Genomic DNA, 18,211 nt, shown 5'->3' with positions numbered 1-18,211 from the left:
GTCGATTTGACAACTAATAGTTGTTATTTTCCCGCTTGAAGAAATTTTCAAGCCCCACCTTTTTTAGGGAAGTTCTAAATTAGTATTATCTTTCAAATGCAGTTGGAATTTAACTTTTTCATTTTTTTGGCCTGCAAATGGGACATATATGGTGGCCCTGAAGGGACATCGCGAAAAGACTAAATCGTGAAAAATATGCGATAAAATTCACGATATCGTCAATTTTATCGCATATTTTTCACGAAGAAATTCACGAAATCGTCAATTTCTTCGTGAAAAGTTCACGATAAAGTTCACGATAACACGATATCGTCAATTTCTTCGTGAAAAATATGCGATAAAGTTCACGATAAAATTCACGATTTCGTATATTTTATCGTGAACTTTATCTTAAACTTTTTTCTCCTGGCTTGGGCGCTTCGTAAACAAAACCAGCCCTAGCTTGATTGACATGAATTTGAAGACGATTAAATATTATGACGAGACGTTTTTACGATGATTTCTGTGAAAATGGTAGGTTTAACTTCATATTATGCTCTAGAGTCTATTTGTATTTTATCTTTGACAAGATAGGGATAAAAGTAATTGCACAGCGGAAAAATTACCCGGTATGCAATGGTCTAACGTTAGACTTAGAGATGCACTGTTTTTAATTCCCATACATTCATTTCCATGTTGTAATATCTAGGCCCTATTGAGTAATGTAATTGATCTAGATCTAGGCCTACTTTTATTAGTAGGCCTACGAACTGGCACACTCAATTTATCAAACTGAGTCAACAAAGACTGATAGAGTCCATTGCAATAGCACACTCGTACTCGTCGACTAGACGCAAACTGAGCTGAGCTGAGCTGAGCTGATTCAATTCAATGAAAAGTTAGATCTAGGCAAGCACCAGAGCTAGATCTACAAATCATGATCATGATTATAGATAAATCCAAGGGATCGTTTAACAATGTTAAGTCTCACTCTGAGATGCAATCATGCATGGCCCTAGATCTATGTGTTATTTATAATATTACTATGTCTGTGATACAGTGTAATAAATATCATTATTTTATGACATGATTAGGGGCGCTGGTCAGAGAATGAGGATCGTCTGCATAAACAAGGATATCCTAGAGTCGTAAAAACGGACAAATTGCCTTCGCGAACGTCTTTTTTTCATCGGCACTCTGCGGGTTTCAGGTTCCCAGCGCGGGCATCAGGGCATGCAAAAAAACAGATTCCTTGTAAGAAAATAACCCCAGTCTCCTTGGCGCTTGTTCAGAAACGTATCTAAAATTTGAGCTGTAACTCCGGCGTACTGGTGGGGGGGCTTGGGGGGGCGCCAGCCCCCCTCAAATAAAATTGAACCATGACTTATTTTCACAAGTAATGTATAAATGTTCGTGATATCATATGATTTTCAACAAAATGCTATAGTTTCTCCATTATTTCTTGCAAACTGACCCATTCCCAAATAGCCAGGAAGAGCATGTATGTTGTTTATTAGTCACTAAGGGCCTGATAGTGGCCACCAACAGTAACACTAATTCCTTACCAGAAGCTACTGTGCAAAACACGGTACTGTCGGGAGATAACATGCTACCCACCACTCGGGCTGAGCATGCACAGATTTGCGAACGAGCGTTCAATACTTACACCATGTAACACTGCACATATACCCTTAAGGGGCCCATGCAGTGGGGGGAATTGAATTCAGACAAGATTAAGAGTAGAGAACGGTATAACGAATCGTCTTAATCTTTCTCTAATAATTAATGAAACACAAAAATGATTTCAGACAAGGATTAAGAGTAATAATGTATTAAACGTCTAAGCTTCCGCGCTTAGCACGGGAGGGGGGGGGGGGGGAACTGAATTCAGACAAGGATTAAGAGTCGGGACCGGTACAATGAATTGTCTTCTTTCTCTAATAATTAAATTTAACGTCATAGCTTCCGCGCTTTGCGCGGGAGGGGCGAAACAAGCTTTAAGAGTTGAGAACAGTACAACGGATCGTCTTCTTTCTCTAATAATTTAATGAAGTGTAAAAGCTTCCGCGCTTCGCGCAGGAGGGGAAAACTGAAAAATAACTTAGTTCCTGGCCCCGGGTTTAAAGGGTAAAATTTGTAGACATTTGGACATTGACATTTTTATATTTGTCGGTAATAATATTGGTGGCTCGTTTTGTCGGTAATCGGCGGCCTCTACACCCTCCCCCCCCCCTCCCCCACTGAAAAAAATCTAGCAACGCCCCTGATAACGACACAGTTTATACACTCGAGATAATTTTTGCAAGTACTACTGGTGAAGTACCGACCACCGTATTTGTGCATTGTGCGGCATCAAAGCATCATTTATACAACTTCTCACGACGTGACAGATCACTTTTCTCTAACTTCTAACTAATCAGAGGGCCTCTTTTTTCTCCATGAAGTGCCGGTGGACATTAATGCGCCAAATGTGGTTCTCAAATTGCAAAAGATCCCTACTCTTGGAAGGGGTAGGAGAAAGCAATTTTACGTCATATTACTCCAGGAAGTGCCTGAAAATGCGTCTAATTTGGTTCTAAAATTGCAAATGCTTCTTACTCTGGGAGGAGGCCAGGACCCCCTCCCAGACCCACCCCCTGCTTGGTCGCTCCGCTCCCTCGCCGTTAAAGCCTCGTTCTGTTACTTCATCGTTTTACATATATTTCACCCCATGCCATTTTGTGCCCCCCCTCCCCCCGGTAAGAAATTCCTGGATCCGCCACTGATGCCCATACCCCATGAGCTTCAGGGGCTTTGCCCCTTGAACCCCACCGGGGCTTTGCCCCTAGACCCCACTTTGAGAAACGTAATTCAGCGGGGCCTGCATGTTAGAGTGGGGTGATTCAGATTTTTTTTTTTGTCAGCCCCCCCCAAACGTTTTTGCTCATTACGCCACTGCCTACTATAACATACCGGTACCCAAAATGAGGTAAATATTCATTAAATGTCCAAATAAGATCATGAGTTAAAAGTCATTACCGGTATGTTTATTACCTGTTTCGTGTCAGTTTTTTTTGTTATTTTTGGAGTATTTTTCGGAAAAACAATGATATTACTATACACTTTTTCTCAGGTTTCACGGCAAACCGCTGCACAATACAAGTGCATATCGATGGTGAGTTGCGGGCGGGCGCACGACTGTGTGAAGTTATCTACCGTAATGAGGATCCAAGACATAACTTCACACAGGCGCGCATCCGCCCGCAACCCACCATCGGTTTGCACTTGTATTGTGCAGCGGTTTGCCGTGAAAAAGTGTAGGTATACTGATATCATCGTTTTTCCGAAAAATACTCCAAAAATAACAAGAAAATTGACACGAAACAGGTAATAAACATAACAACTTTTAATTCACGATTTTTATTTGGACATTTAATGAATATTTACTTCATTTTGGGTATGTTTTGCCAGAGTTACGGGTCAAATTTTGGATAGGTTTCTAAACAAGCGCCATCTTCTTTTATGGGTTGTCCGTCTTCTCGAGGATTTATCGCCCCTAATGTGAAAGTCTCTGTACAAACTTAAGTCAATGTAAAATGCATCAATAAAAACATTGCGGAATCCGTTTTTCGCATCACCAACGCGCGGATTGGAAATTGGAAACGTCTGCGAAAATGCAGATGATCCTTATTCTTGTACCAGCTTCCCTACTGAATATTGAAGCCCTAAACAAATTTCGCTTCAAAATGATCATGAAGTGGCTCAAAAAAGTAATAATCTTTGAGTGACCGGTTTTACCATACTTATTTTCCTGAATAGACTAGGCTTAGGCCCTAGTTTATAAAAACCGTTAGGAAAACGCAAAGTTTGATTTCGATTTCCAATCATAAATAACGTGATAATCAGACAGACGATTGGCTTGTAAAAGTCACGGGATTCCTGACTGACCTAACAGAGGCTAAGCTAAAGGTTTAAAATTATGATTGCAGCATGAGCTAAATCCATGATTTTGTTTCAGAATCTGAGGCAATGTTACCGAGTCACTTTAAGTTAGATCTATATTACTATTAGGTATTCACTAGTCTATTTAGCGAATTACGGCTAGCACCCAGGCCAGGGGCCCGTTTCTCGAAACCGTCATAAGTCTAACTTCTTGACCAAATCAGCTTTAGTAAGCTACTTGTCCGCTACATGTTTCAAGAAGACCTCTTTGCCAAGATTAAGGACAACATCCTGACTAAGTACTACCGTATGTATTTATGACGCCTCTGACACGGTTATATCTCTGTCATAAACTTGATAAAAACATAAGACTCATAACTTTTTAGTCGATGGGCAGCGAACTCGTAGTCCTACGATGCATGAAGTCTAACCGTAAACGCTAAAGGGTAATCCAATCACAGTGTGATTATCTTACAAAAATTCATCTCTTGTAGTAAAAAAAAAAGTGTTATGATGTTTTTCTTTTTCTTTTATAATGTGCAAAGTTTATCACTAGATTTTGTTTGCATATGTTTCTTTTATTATTCATTCAACAGATTACCTGGTTGGCATTCATACAAGCAAGCCCTACAACTTGTAGTACAACTGCCATGTATCAACACTCCATACAAACCAGCTCAGGATGATGGGAACTAAGCTGAATGTATCCTTATTAAGTGTATGCGTTGAAATGATAACAAAATAAAAATTATCTTAGATAATGACGGGTTATAGATTGCTAAGCTGCTGTTACAGACACTGATGTTGTTTCCCTTCATATCCCTCGCATTCCCTTCTCTTTAACAACCCCTGGGGGCTGGCCTAAGATGTTGTTTTCTTTATGAAGGAGTGTTACTACAGTCGAACGACTGGTAATACTTTTCTTTTAAATTGTCCTTGCTAAAAACCTAGTTGATACATATGATAATATAGTTGGGAGAATTCCGGAATTAAGCAGATCATTTTTTCAAATTTTGATCATTAATGATAGCCTGTTTTCACTCAAACTTTCAGATTATCTTTAAATGTATATCAAGCATTGAAGTCACTACCTTATCACCATTTTCTATCATCTGAACAATGTTAACAAGAACCTTAAATGAAGCTTGCACAAGAAATACTTTTATTTGTAAAGGTATGAACTAGAAATGTCCAATAGACACCAGTTTAAATATAAAAAGGACTACTTTATTTTTAAGACCTGTTAGAATTGTCAATGGAGAATTGGGCAGTTACCCTTTTTGTTTAAAAGTTGAAATGCAGTGTACATGTACATACCACATGTATGCTCATCTAAAGGTCTGTTAAAATGAGATCTGCTTACTATTCATAAGGACCGCTATTCATTAGGACCTCTTTCATAAGGACCACTATTCATAATTTGAGAAAAGGGTCATTATTCATTAGGGTCATTATTCATACATGTAAGAACCGCTATTCATAATCGAATAGGAGGGTTGCTTTTCATAATGTGAGAAGAGGGTGGCTATTCATGATGCGGAATGAGGGTCGCTATTCAAAATACTAGAAGAGGGTCATTATTCATAAGGACCGCTATTCATAAGGACCGCTATTCATAAGGACCGCTTTCATAAGGACCACTATTCATAATTTGAGAAAAGGGTGATTATTCATTAGGGTCATTATTCATACATGTAAGAACCGCTATTCATAATCGAAGAAGGGGATCGCTATAATACGAGAAGAGGGCGGCTATTCATAATACGAGAAGGGGGTCGCTATTCATAATACGAGAAGAGGGTGGCTATTCATAATACAATAAGAGGGTCGCTATTCATTTTAATTAATATAACCAGGCGCTGATCCAGGGGGGGCCAGCGGGCCTTGCCCCCCCCCCCCCCCCCCAAAAAAAAAAGAAAGAGAGAGAAGGAAAAGAAGGGAAAGAGGGGAGAAAGAGAAAGAAAGAAGAGTTGCAAAAAGCCCTTGCCTCCACCCCTTCCCCCACCCCCCACAACGGGGGGAAGGAAGGGAAAGGGAAATAGGAGAGCTAAAAGGGAACAAAAAAGAGGAAGAAAAAAAGAAGGGGAGAACAGTTACAATTTTTCCCGCCAATAAGGTGTAGATCGGGGGGGGGGGGGGGGGGCTCGGTTTATTTCTAATTCGATACCGGTGATTTACAAATGCTGCTGAAATGACATAATTTTCAGAGATTTTTCCCTCAATGTTTAGTAAATTATACTTTTTTATGCGTTTGTTGGAAAATGGCAAATTCATGAAGAAAGAAAGAAAGAATAGTGACCTGCCTTTGTCACAAAATAATAAGGTATACAAATATGCTCATCTGACTGTAATTATTGCCCAAAGCCCCTGAGCTTCAGGGGCTCTGCCCCCTGGAGCTAACCTAATTTGTGTCCTGTCAATGTCACAAATAAGGTATCAAAAGATGCTAATCTGACCGTAATTTATTGCCCAAAACCCCTGAGCTTCTGGGGGCTCCGCCCCTGGACCCCACGCCAATTCGTGACCCGTCAGTGTCACAAATAGGGTATAAAAATATGCTCATCGATGGTAATTTAATGTATAAAACTCCTGAGCTTCTAGGGGCTCCACCCCTTGACCCCCGCAGGGGCTTCCCCCAAGACCCCACGCTAATTTATGCAATGCTCTACCTAATTTGTACCTACCCCCCCCCCCTCACCTACTTTAGAAACGTTCAGCGAGGCCTGCATGTAAGAGTGGGGTGGTGCGGATATTTTTTGTCTATCCCCTTGACGAAAATTGTTGGTAATATGTACTTGTCCTAAGGGAATGCTGCAGGGAGGGTGGGCCGAATGGCGCAGCGTGGTCGGACTGATTGGGGGTAGGGGTGATGTACATTATTGTAGCACGCCTTTTTGTCTCGCCTGCGTAGCAAAAAGCGAGACATAGGCGCCGCTTTTCCGGTGACGGCGGCGGCGACGGCGACGGCGACGGCGTCAACATCAAAAACTTAACCTAAGGTTAAGTTTTTGAATTTTTAGTATAATTTTTAAAGTATAAGTTCTTAGTCAATTAAACTTTGACTATAGGGTAATCAAGTATCCCCAATCATGTGAGTAGAATTTCAGATCACAAAGTCAAGGTCAAAGGTCATTTCAGGTCAACAGACTTGGACTATGTTGTAGCATCATCATCGAAAACTTAACCTAAGGTTAAGTTTTTGAATTTTTGATATAATTTTGAAAGTATAAGTTCTTAGTCAATGAAACTTGGACTATAGGGTTATCAAGTCTCCCCAATTATGTGAGTAGAATTTCAGGTCACTAAGTTAAGGTCAAAGGCCATTTAAGGTCAACAAACTTAGACTTTGTTGTGGCATCAACATTAAGATTTTCAAAATGCTTCTTCTTCGTTATTTTTCAACTGATTTTGATTCTGATTGTTTCATATGATAGGGCTAGGAGGGAATTTAAAATTTCTACACAGAATCGTGAAATTCATTATCTATGCTAATTTATGCAAATTTATTCGAAATCACAAAAAAGGCTTCTTCTCCTTCATTTCTCGACCGATTTTGATTTGGTTTGCTTTATATTGTAGAGCTAACTTTGGTACACTAAACATCTGCACAGAATTTTGAAATTGTTCTCCATTAATTAATTATGGTAATTTATGCAAATTTATTCCAAAAATAACAAAAATTGCTTCTTTTCCCTCATTTCTTGACCGATTTTGCCTTATCTGGTAGAGCTAAATTTGGAACAATAAACTTCTACACAGAATTGTGAAATTTTGCTCCATTGATTATTTATGGTACTTTATGCAAATGAAATGAAATTATGTCCTTTCCAGGGCATCGAATTTCTATTTTTTGACCAGTTCAAAAGTGTACCACATAAAATTTACGATATTTGTTGTTGTGAGATGCGGATGAGCGCTACGTCATTGACGTTCTGGTTTATCATATTGAATTGCGTTATGCAGGCGAGACCGCCGAGAGCGTTTCCCTTGTTTCTTTATTTCTTCAAAAATGTTTGTTTTCAATAAATGTTTTCGACAAATATTCAAGGCCATGTATCATTCCCCCCCCCCCATCGCTATGCCACAGCCATGGGAGTGGGGGTGTCCCCTTTTCAAAATTCCCCTTGTTATTATTTTGTTTGCTTATTTAATTTTTATGAATAACGACCCTCATTCCGTATTATGAATAGCGACCCTCTTCCCGTATTATGAATAGCAACCTTCTTCCCGTATTATGAATAGCAACCTTCTTCCCGTATTATGAATAGCGATCCTCATTCCGCATTATGAATCAAGCAAGGTTACCACTTCTATAATATTGGCATCAAGAGAACTGTACTGGTATATTGGTATGCTTACGAGTCTTAATGTTCTTTTAATCAGGAACAATGTCACAGACCTAAATGTATGACCTTTGAAAAATTTTAAGTCATACATATTTTCAAGTCATTGTAAATGTGCAATTCATTTGATTTCAACCCCAAAAGTGTTCTGCAATACTTCACTTTATGTGTAAACCATTGGTAGGATCTTAACACATGAGTAACTAGTATTCCAAAGCTAACCTCTTGATATAATAGATGTGAAAACAGTTATTTAGTGTATATGTGGATGCTTTTCTAAGTTTAAAAAAAAATAGTTTTGCTCCTTGATTTCACAAATTCTATAATGCACAGTACTTTACCAGATTGCCTCTTACGGTAGCAGGGTATTCATGGAGCATTATCGAGATGGCATCAGGAAGAGAGGTATGAACTATGAAACAATTTTTGTATACGTGATGTTTTTGTATTTGTTATAATTTTATTCATGGATGTACCTAACCCGAAATATAAATCTTTCAAAAACCTGGAACATTTCTTAATAACATAAAACCCACCTTCATGTATCATTGCTTTGAATGGCATGCTCATAAAATATCTGATAATGCTATTGCATAATTTTAAATCAACTGTTGGGGCCTCCTAATATTATTATAGTATATATTTAATTGTATTTAGGGTTTAAACTGTGATATATTTATCTTTCCCTTTATAGTGTTCGGCAGGTGAAGCGCATTTGTAGAATCCTCAGACTTCGACGCCACTGCCCAGAATCATCTGAGCATGACATTGCCCGAGCTATTTGTCCGATGCCCTCTCGCCTTATCCTTGCTGATCACACTGTCCAACACTGCAATGTCATCAAGCTGCTCGGAGTGTTTATGCAGTCCAATATCAAATGGGACACTCATGATTGATGTCCCATTTGCAGGCCAAAACAAATGAAAAGGTTAAATTCCATGACATTTGAAAGATAATACTAATTTAGAATTGCCCTAAAGAAAGTTGGGCTTGAAAAAGTCTTCAAATGGGCCAATAAGTAACAGTCTTGATGTTCAGACCATTGTACCGAATGGTCATCTGTTTTATGCTGCGCAAAGATTCAATCAGTTTAATTTTGGCCGTCACAAGAAGTGGGTTATTGATGTAGACAAATGTTAATGTACCCTTTACAGCTCATTTCATGTATGTTATTACCAGAGAAGAAAAAAAAGCCAGTCAGACACTCAATAGTGTCTGACAGTGAAGTCTAGCAAGTAAACGGGTTTCCTTGCATAATTTGAATATTAGGACACTGCTAACGTTTACATTTTACAGATAGGACATACATGACATATTCATAATTCCTGCAAAGTTCTACAGAATTTGAGGTTGGCTGCAAAAGGGACATAGTACCTTTAATATGAGGATTTTTTTTTATTTTTTAATTTTGTATATATATATTTTTTTTTGGGGGGGGTCTTTAGTAAAGATTAACTTTACTTTTATACCTCCGGCACATATTACAGCAGGAAGCATTAAGGTTAATTGTTCAATTTTTCTTTGAAAAAATACATCAGTACAACAAAATTTAATCAAATTTGGCAGGGATTATTCATGAGAAATGATAGGTTGTTGAGGTACCTTGCCCCTCAACGGAACCCCCGAAAATGTCCATACATGTATATAGCAATTTCTTTACTTTGACTCTAAAACTTAATGCTGGCACTCAATAAAATTTGACATTTTGAGAGGGGATCTGAATTTGTTTGTATTGATTACCTTGCCCCTCATGAGGACTCGGGGGCAGTGCTCCCCTAAGGGTCTCAATTGTGGAAAATTATTACTTTTAGGTCTCTTGTACGTAGTGTTGCCAGATGTTTATGCATGGGGGGGGGGGGGTATATTAAAGAAATAATCATCTGTGGTACATTTTCGATGTAGGTACCCAAGGGCACAAGTGATAATATAGTAATATAGTATAGTAATAATTGATGTGGCCACTAATTTTACAGGCTCTGTTAAACACAAGGTCCATTGATCTCTTGTTATACATGTGTATGTTGTAATAAAGGTATTGAAATGATATTGATACGCAATTATGGTTCAAGGGGAAAAAATACTTGCGTTCATTCCAAAGTTTTCTCTCCACTATTTATACATGTAAATTGTTTAGCAATTGTTCGGCTCTCACATTGCTGAAGCAAATGGTCATTTGATGCCATATAAGATACTCATATGTTTGCAATTTTCCATTCTCAAATAAGCAGGGGCGGCGATCCCGTCCCCCCCTCAATTTTTTAAGGGGGGGGGGATCATCCCCCCCTGAAAAATTGAAAAAGTGAGAAAAAAAGTGTATAGCAAATACTGACTAAAGACTGTAACAAACTTTTAGGCTCTGGAGGGCCCTAGAGTGCAGCGTTTAGACAAATAAAAATGCAAAAATCTTCTCGCTCTGGAGCTACGCTCCCCCGCATAATATTCTTCGAAGTGTACAGTAAATATTCTCGAAAAGTGAAGTGTGAAACAGGTATATTGCTTGTTTTTATACTATTCTTTTGCTAATTAAAGTATGTAATTTGTTAATACAACAAAACTTCAAAAACCTGTGAGGTGATAGTCACTTCCGTAACCTCTACCCCTCTCGTTCTCTTTGCTCCCTCGCCTTGGCGTAATGATGAGGGGGGGGGGGGCTTGGGGGCAATTGCCCCCGTGATAAAATTCAAACTTGATTTATTTCTAACTCGATACCAGTGATTTACAAATGTTGCTGAAATGGCATGGCTCTGCCCCCTGGACCCCACCAGGGGCTCTACGACGAGCCCCTGGATGCTCATCTGACCGTTATTAAATGCCTGAAACCCATGAGCTTCACGGGCCTACGCCCCTGGACCACATACCAATTTACGCTCCACTTGCTATGCTCGCTTTGCTCTACCTAATAAAATACTTTAGCCTCCCCCTCTATGAAAAACGTTCCGTGAGGCCTGCATGTACAATGTTAGAGTGGGGATGCAGATTAGTTTTCTCCCCCCCCCCCAACGTTTTTGTTCAATATACGCCACTGCTCCCCCGTCCTTCGCATTTCGTCCCCCCCGGTCATGAAAAGAAATCGCCACCCCTGCAAATAAGCATTACCGCCAATTATGTTATTAAATGTACTTCTGTTTTGTCTTCCACACTAAATAGATGGGCATTTTTAAGCACATTTTTTAAATGTTCTTGAAAATCTATTACAAAAGCTGTGTGTATCAACTACAGATCTATTTTCCTATGTTCATACTTGTTTATACAGTTTATATTAAAATAACCTAACAAATGTTACCATAATCATGTTTGGTGTTGGTTATTACTTCATGTGTCAACAAACACTACACGTTTCAAGTGTAATCAGTTTTTGAGAGGTTTCAAGAAATGTAAAGTGTTAGCAGCCCAAGTTTTGTGGCAAAAATTAACACACACTTCTGCAAATATTTTTTAAAACAAATATGTTTGAAGATGAATATTGATGACAGAATGCCCTATTTGAGTTTATTGTTGTAGGCAGAAAACCCCAATTTCAGTTTCTTAAATTTTGCAGTTTTTGTTTCAATATCACTTTATTAACAAACATGATTATAGTACATACACTTGTATAGATACTACAAGTAGAAAAGAGAAGAAGCCCAGGTCATGTTTTATTATTAACAATGCAGGGCTAATACTTCATATTATTCCTAATGGAATTTGTGATGCATAATGTAGACAAATATTAACGGACACGTTTAACATATCGTCTGTTTGGGGTCACAAGGGTCCTGACTCCATGTCAAAGTAATACAGATCAATGCCACTGTGGCTCCAAACAGACAATGCATTCAAAATTAATAAATAGAATTTAGAAACGATATATGTGACTGATATGTGTAAATTACATTATAGAGAGAGAAAACAAATTGATTTTATCTGAACTCTACATTCATACAAAAGCTGTAGAACAAGTATGAATGATGAATTAAGCATAACAAGAAACATGACCAAGAGGAATGATAGGAAGCAGAATGAGAAGAAGAAATAAGAATGAGAGAGGAAAAGGGGGCAGAAGAAGAAAGAAAAGAAGAAAAATAGACAGAAAGAGAATAAAAAGGGAGAAAAGAGAAGAAAGAAAGAAAAGGAGGGGATCAAGAAACAGGAAGAAAAAGAGTAAGAATGTGGAATATGCATTTATTAAGACTTCAGAAGGCTGTGGCCCTCCTAACATGGCTTATCCTTAGAGCAGTATATTGTAAAGGAAGAAGTTACTGCAATCTTTGATACGGTGTAAAATACGTTCAGAAATTATACAGACGTGTCCTTGTAACAAACACAATCAAATAATTGGATCAAATTACCATAAAAAATGAGTGCTTCAGAGCATGTTTGTGGCTTTTTGAAAAGATGTTGCTGCATATAGAGTTTTGGCAAGAACTGGATTAGGAGTTGAATGATCATGATCGATGATCGTAACTTGGTCAACATCCCAATTAATTACTAATTTAATTCTTCCTTTTCTCTCTACTGTGATTCACGAGAGACCAGACAGCTATAATACAAAATAGTGGACACAAGATATATCATTTAAACCATGAGCGTTTATTCAAATCCGTGCTAAAATCTAGCCAGGAAATATTCCAATAACAGTCACATGTTAACAATTAAGGTAGTCTATTTATAAAGCGAAAGACTGCCGCTTTTCAAATTACACTACATTATCATCAAACTTGTCGAATGCGTTGATGTTATTGTCAATGATGATGAACCGACGATGTCAAAGAAACAATTAGGGTCTATTCTGTTGATGACGACAAAGGTAGAGTTTTTGATGATCTCGAAGAAACAAGATTTGACGATGTGGAAAAGAAGACCGAAGTTTCTGACGATGTCGAAGAAACAAGAAGAGACGATGTGGAAAAGAATAGCAAAGTTTCTGACGATGTGGAAGGTAAGCGTAAATCCTGATCTTCAAACAAAGAACGGAAATCGACAGTGTAAATATACATACTGGGGTTTGTATACTGTTAAACAGAAAGATGGCGTGGTCTTCATACAAAGAAACGATGTCGATGATGGCGAAAGTAAAGTTATCATGATGATTATGAACAAAGAAACGAATGGTCGATGTCAAAGGTAGAGTTCTGATGATGAATGAAGACACGGAAGGTCAATGTTGAGGATAAAAAAGGAAAATGGCGACTTTCAAACAACCAAAATAAGGTTTTCAGCACAAAAGTGATGATGCAGGCAAGTCAGTCAAACTGTTGCTTTATTGATATATTGCCGAAACAACACAATACAAAAGAAATATCACTGGATACTGAATGGTGCCAAATCGAGGAGGAACAAATAAGCAAAGGTCCTCCCGTTACCACTTTCTCCCATTGCCAAACAGTACTGTTGATCAATTAAATCCAATTGCGTCACATCTATTTCATGCTTGTAGTCAGTAGTTCCTGCAATAATAACATAAAGAATACATTTTTGATTACACAGAGAAACAGAATTTAGACAATTATTTGGCAGAGAGATTTTCAGGATTGAAGACAAGTTTGATTTTGCTCCAGAAGTTTGGATCTATCACTGCATCAGTGTCATAAATTATCAATTATCTCCAAGCTCCGATACAGTTTTACATATTGTTAGTGTTACCACGGTTAACAGTCCGTGTCTGCATGCATGGGCCTGGCCATGTACAATTTTTGGTTTATTTTTTAAATAAATATCTTTCAAACCCTGCTCTGCAGTTGCAGTACCATCACTCTGGAAACAATATTTGACCTAGGCCACACATACCAGCATTAGTGTACTTTTTTGTATTACCTCTATTGATTCTCAACATTTTAAACAACACTGTACAAAACTCAACTGAGATCACTCAAAATAAATTGGTACTTTAGTGACAATTGATGACACCTATATAGCAGTAAAATAGTCTTTTCAACTAACCGATGTTAGAAAAAATTCTTTGAAAATTAAAATCGCGAGTCTACTGTCAAACTTGCCGATCATATCAGCCACTTCGTACTCATTGTGTCCACGAGTGTGTAATTGTGTGCAATCGATTGCCCTCTCAGCACGTATGCAGCGCTATAGAGGTCTACTAGTGCTACTATGCTTGGGGTCCAGACAACTCGCCACAAAGACAACCCGCCCCAAGACAACCCGCCACAATACCCTGGACATCTCGCCACAATACCCTGGACAACTCGCCACAGGCGAGTTGTCCATGGTGGGGTGCCTTTTCGGACAACTCGCCAGACTTTTTTCCCCTCATGATTTCTAGATCTAAAATCCCTCATCTTCATGATCTTAGATGAAATTGTCATTTTATTTGTTCATTATTCTTTTATAAACACTGTCATGACAGGAAACATGGAAATTGTGAGTATTTTGAGAGCTGTTCTAAAGAATAAAGATGATTTTCCTTGCGCTTGCAACAAGACCCGCAACAAGAATCTATTTTGGACTGTGCGAAACTAACCTAGAAAATCTAGAAATAAACCATATTTCAATTTTATTTCGCGGGTCAACTGCCCCCTCCCCCATCAGGACGCCAGTGCTTCCAGTACCCTTTCATGAATTCCTACCATTAAAAATTATCAGAAGAGAAAAAGGACATGTACAAAGGATAAAGGGGCCCTTTAGGGGAACCTGAAAAAGTGAGGGCACAGTGTCCCCCCCCCCCCATGAAGAATGCCGCCTCTGACGAAACTAACCCAGAAAATCTAGAAATAGATCACATTTCAATTTTATTTCGCAGGTCAAATAACCTCCCCCCCCCCCCCCCCCCCCCTCATCAGTACACCAGTGCTTCCAGTATCCTACCATTAAACAATTTCTGAGACAGAAAGATGCAGCTGCTATAGACCTCGAGATCTAAATACCAAGTTATCCCAATGATATGGCGATCGTACGCCTTCGGTTTGTCAAAAATATATTATTGTTGCAAGGGAAATCAGCTTTATTCTTTATTCTTTGTAATGACTGTGTTTATAAAAGCACGAAAATCATGAAAAATGACAATTTCATCTAAGATGAGGGATTTTAAATCTAGAAAACATGAGGGGAAAAAAGTGTGGCGAGTTGTCCGAAAAGGCACCCCACCCTGGACAACTCGCCTGTGGCGAGTTGTCCAGGGTATTGTGGCGAGATGTCCAGGGTATTGTGGCGGGTTGTCTTGGGGCAGGTTGTCTTTGTGGCGAGTTGTCTGGAATTCCTATGCTTTACTGGAATGACCTAGGCTAGGCCCTAGCTTAATTAATAATTCATGTTGTTGCAAGCATTGAAAAAAATATTAAAAATAAAATGTCTGCCAATGCAATAATCACTGGAGCCTATAGTCTACATGTAGGTCTGCATCAGCTGCATGCAGCTAGCTAGTGCACTAGACCGAATTTTCTGTCTCTCTCGTTCGTTAGCCTCTTATTGGGGTAGGGTCGGCTCTCTCTAAAGTGAGAGCCGACCCGAGAGCCGACCCTACCCCAATATGAGAGGGAGCCGACCCTACCCTAATAAGACTTAAGAGGCTAACGAACGAAAGAGACAGAAAATTCGGTCTAGAATGCACTAGAATGCTACTATTATATTCTGCTAGCCGCTGCTACCTATTACTTATTAGTATTAGTTCTACATCGACTCTGTCAGTCTTTGTTGACTCAGTTTGAGAAATTGAGTGTGCTAGTACGTAGGCCTACTAATAAAAGTAGACTTCTAGGCCTAGATCTAGATCAATTACATTACTCAATAGTCTATTACAACATGGAAATGAATGTATGGGAAAAAACAGTGCATCTCTAGATCTAACTGTTAGACCATTAATTAATTGCATACCGGGTAATTTTTCAGCTGTGCAATTACTTTCATCCCTATCTTGTCAAAGATAAAATACAAATAGAGCATAATATGAAGTTAAACCTACCATTTTCACAGAAATCATCGTAAAAACGTCTCGTCATAATATTTAATCGTCTTCATTCAATCAAGCTAGGGCTGGTTTTGTTTACGAAGCGCCCAAGCCAGGAGAAAAAAGTTTAAGATAAAGTTCACGATAAAATATACGAAATCGTGAATTTTATCGTGAACTTTTCACGATAAAGTTCACGATATCGTGAATTTTATCGCCAATTTTTCACGACGAAATTGACGATATCGTGAATTTCGTGAATTTCGTCGTGAAAAATTGGCGATAAAATTCACGATATCGTGAACTTTATCGTGAAAAGTTCACGATTTAGTCGATTCGCGATGTCCCTTCAGAGCCACCATAGACTTAGTACCTTTAAAGTCAATTCTGAAAGGAGCTGATCATTGTAGATAATCAATCACCTTGCAGAAATGTTTTGACATGAGTGATTGTTGTACAAAATTAATTGTTTGCATAGTTGTTTGGAAATGAGTGATGCTTTGCTGGTGGGAGCCCCTAATAAGTGACACAGAGATCAGTAAAAAATAAAATGGCCCTAAACCTATTCCCAAAACCCAATTGCATACCTAACCCTATCCCTAAATCTTGAATGAATTAAAGTCCAGAGCAATTGTCGCTGGAGCAATGTTAGATCATCAGTTAAAGCATAGATATAGTACATCCATGGTCAAATCTGTGCAAAAAATGCTTGAACAATTAAGGAAAGAAAGGCCTCTTCTTGAAGTTGGGCCTTGCAAACGATTCATCGTTCCCCTGCACGAGTGCGCGGAGATAACGAATGTGCCCTGCTAACGTCTGCTCTTAATTAGTAAAACATCCATCATTCTTTGCGATCATCAACACAGCATGACTGCTGCTCGCTTGGCCGGCATGTGCTCTGTTCTCATTCACGAAATATGTACGCTGTAATTTCGTTTCATATTAATGTCTTGAGGAGGTCATACATACAGTATGTACATGTACATGTATGTTTAATGGTACCAGTATACTTGAGTTTAATATACAGAGGCTTTCTTAATGTTGTGTATAAGAAGGGCACCATGTAAGGTTTGGAGTTACATGTAACTGCTTATCAGTTTGAGGCATATTATTGGCGGTCGTTATTTTGCCTGACTGCTAATAAAGCATAAATGCTTGTACATGTAAGTAAGCAACCAGACGGCCAACGGCTTTAGGTCCTCTCCGAGGGACCTGGTAATGAGGATTAATGCCTTACCAAAGGGCACTAGCGCATCGCCTTGGTTTCGAACCCGGGTCACCAGATTACAAAAACACTACCGACTGAGCTATCGCGCCTCCTTAGATTATGCAAATGAAAGCAGGCTATTCTGAAAATCGTAAATGCTATTTCAATATTTCATGTATAAAACTGAAATGAATTACATGCATTACAGTGTATTTTGAGGCTTTGTCCCCCTTATATATGGTTCTTTGGTGAACTTTGCAATTTTTTTCAGATTAACCGCTACCTTTTTTCTTTTTCTTTGTAGGCTAGCCTGTTAATCACTATACACAACCTTACTTATACAGTGTACATGCACATATAAACAATATGGTTCTTTTGGGGGTGTAAACTTCACCGGTTTAGAATAAAGAAAACAAATATGGATAGATACACTCAAAATTACTCAGGGATTGAAAAAATCTTCATGTGAGTAATATTCCTATTACAATAGCACACCATTCCAGACTGTTTAGTGTTAAAATCCATTATACCCAAAATACATACCCTAGTAGATTTTTAAAAATCCCTCGTCGCAGCAGAGTATGGTAGATTTATTTCATCATAAAAATAACCATGTCAAGCATATTACTAAGACACTTAAGGGAAATTACTAGTAGGGAAAAATGAAATGAGAGGGGGAAAGAACCTGTCTTCCAAGTTGAACCACTTAGGATTAATGAAAACCATTTATTATGCTGTCAAGAGCAATTCATGACAAAATGAGTTCACACTCTTAATTCTACTACATGTAGTGTTTTCCTCTGATCTGATGAGAACCGTTATAATATACCATACAGCATGTGCTTCTCAGGGCAGTTCGTCGGCCGGCTGGCAGAAGGGCGTTAG

The 18,211-nt window shown here is 38.6% G+C and overlaps 2 long non-coding RNA genes across 2 annotated transcripts; one reads left to right on the top strand and one right to left on the bottom strand.

Annotated features, from left to right (window-relative positions):
* The first annotated feature begins 343 nt into the window (after positions 1-343).
* LOC115922706 lies at positions 344-9,284 on the top strand. The gene is made up of 4 exons (XR_004063567.1): positions 344-513; positions 4,497-4,603; positions 8,577-8,648; positions 8,938-9,284. It is a non-coding gene; the product is annotated as an uncharacterized LOC115922706 (long non-coding RNA).
* A 3,507-nt stretch (positions 9,285-12,791) lies between these two features.
* LOC115922704 lies at positions 12,792-16,291 on the bottom strand. Its single transcript, XR_004063566.1, has 2 exons — positions 16,135-16,291; positions 12,792-13,669 (listed from the first exon to the last, which is right to left on the bottom strand). It is a non-coding gene; the product is annotated as an uncharacterized LOC115922704 (long non-coding RNA).
* Between the last annotated feature and the right edge of the window lie 1,920 nt (positions 16,292-18,211).

This window comes from Strongylocentrotus purpuratus, unplaced genomic scaffold, assembly GCF_000002235.5.
Source record: "Strongylocentrotus purpuratus isolate Spur 01 unplaced genomic scaffold, Spur_5.0 spur5_contig_823, whole genome shotgun sequence".
NCBI classification, from domain to species: Eukaryota; Metazoa; Echinodermata; class Echinoidea; order Camarodonta; family Strongylocentrotidae; genus Strongylocentrotus; species Strongylocentrotus purpuratus.
Note: the sequence above shows the minus strand (reverse complement) of the source record. Positions and strands in the feature narration are given on the sequence as shown.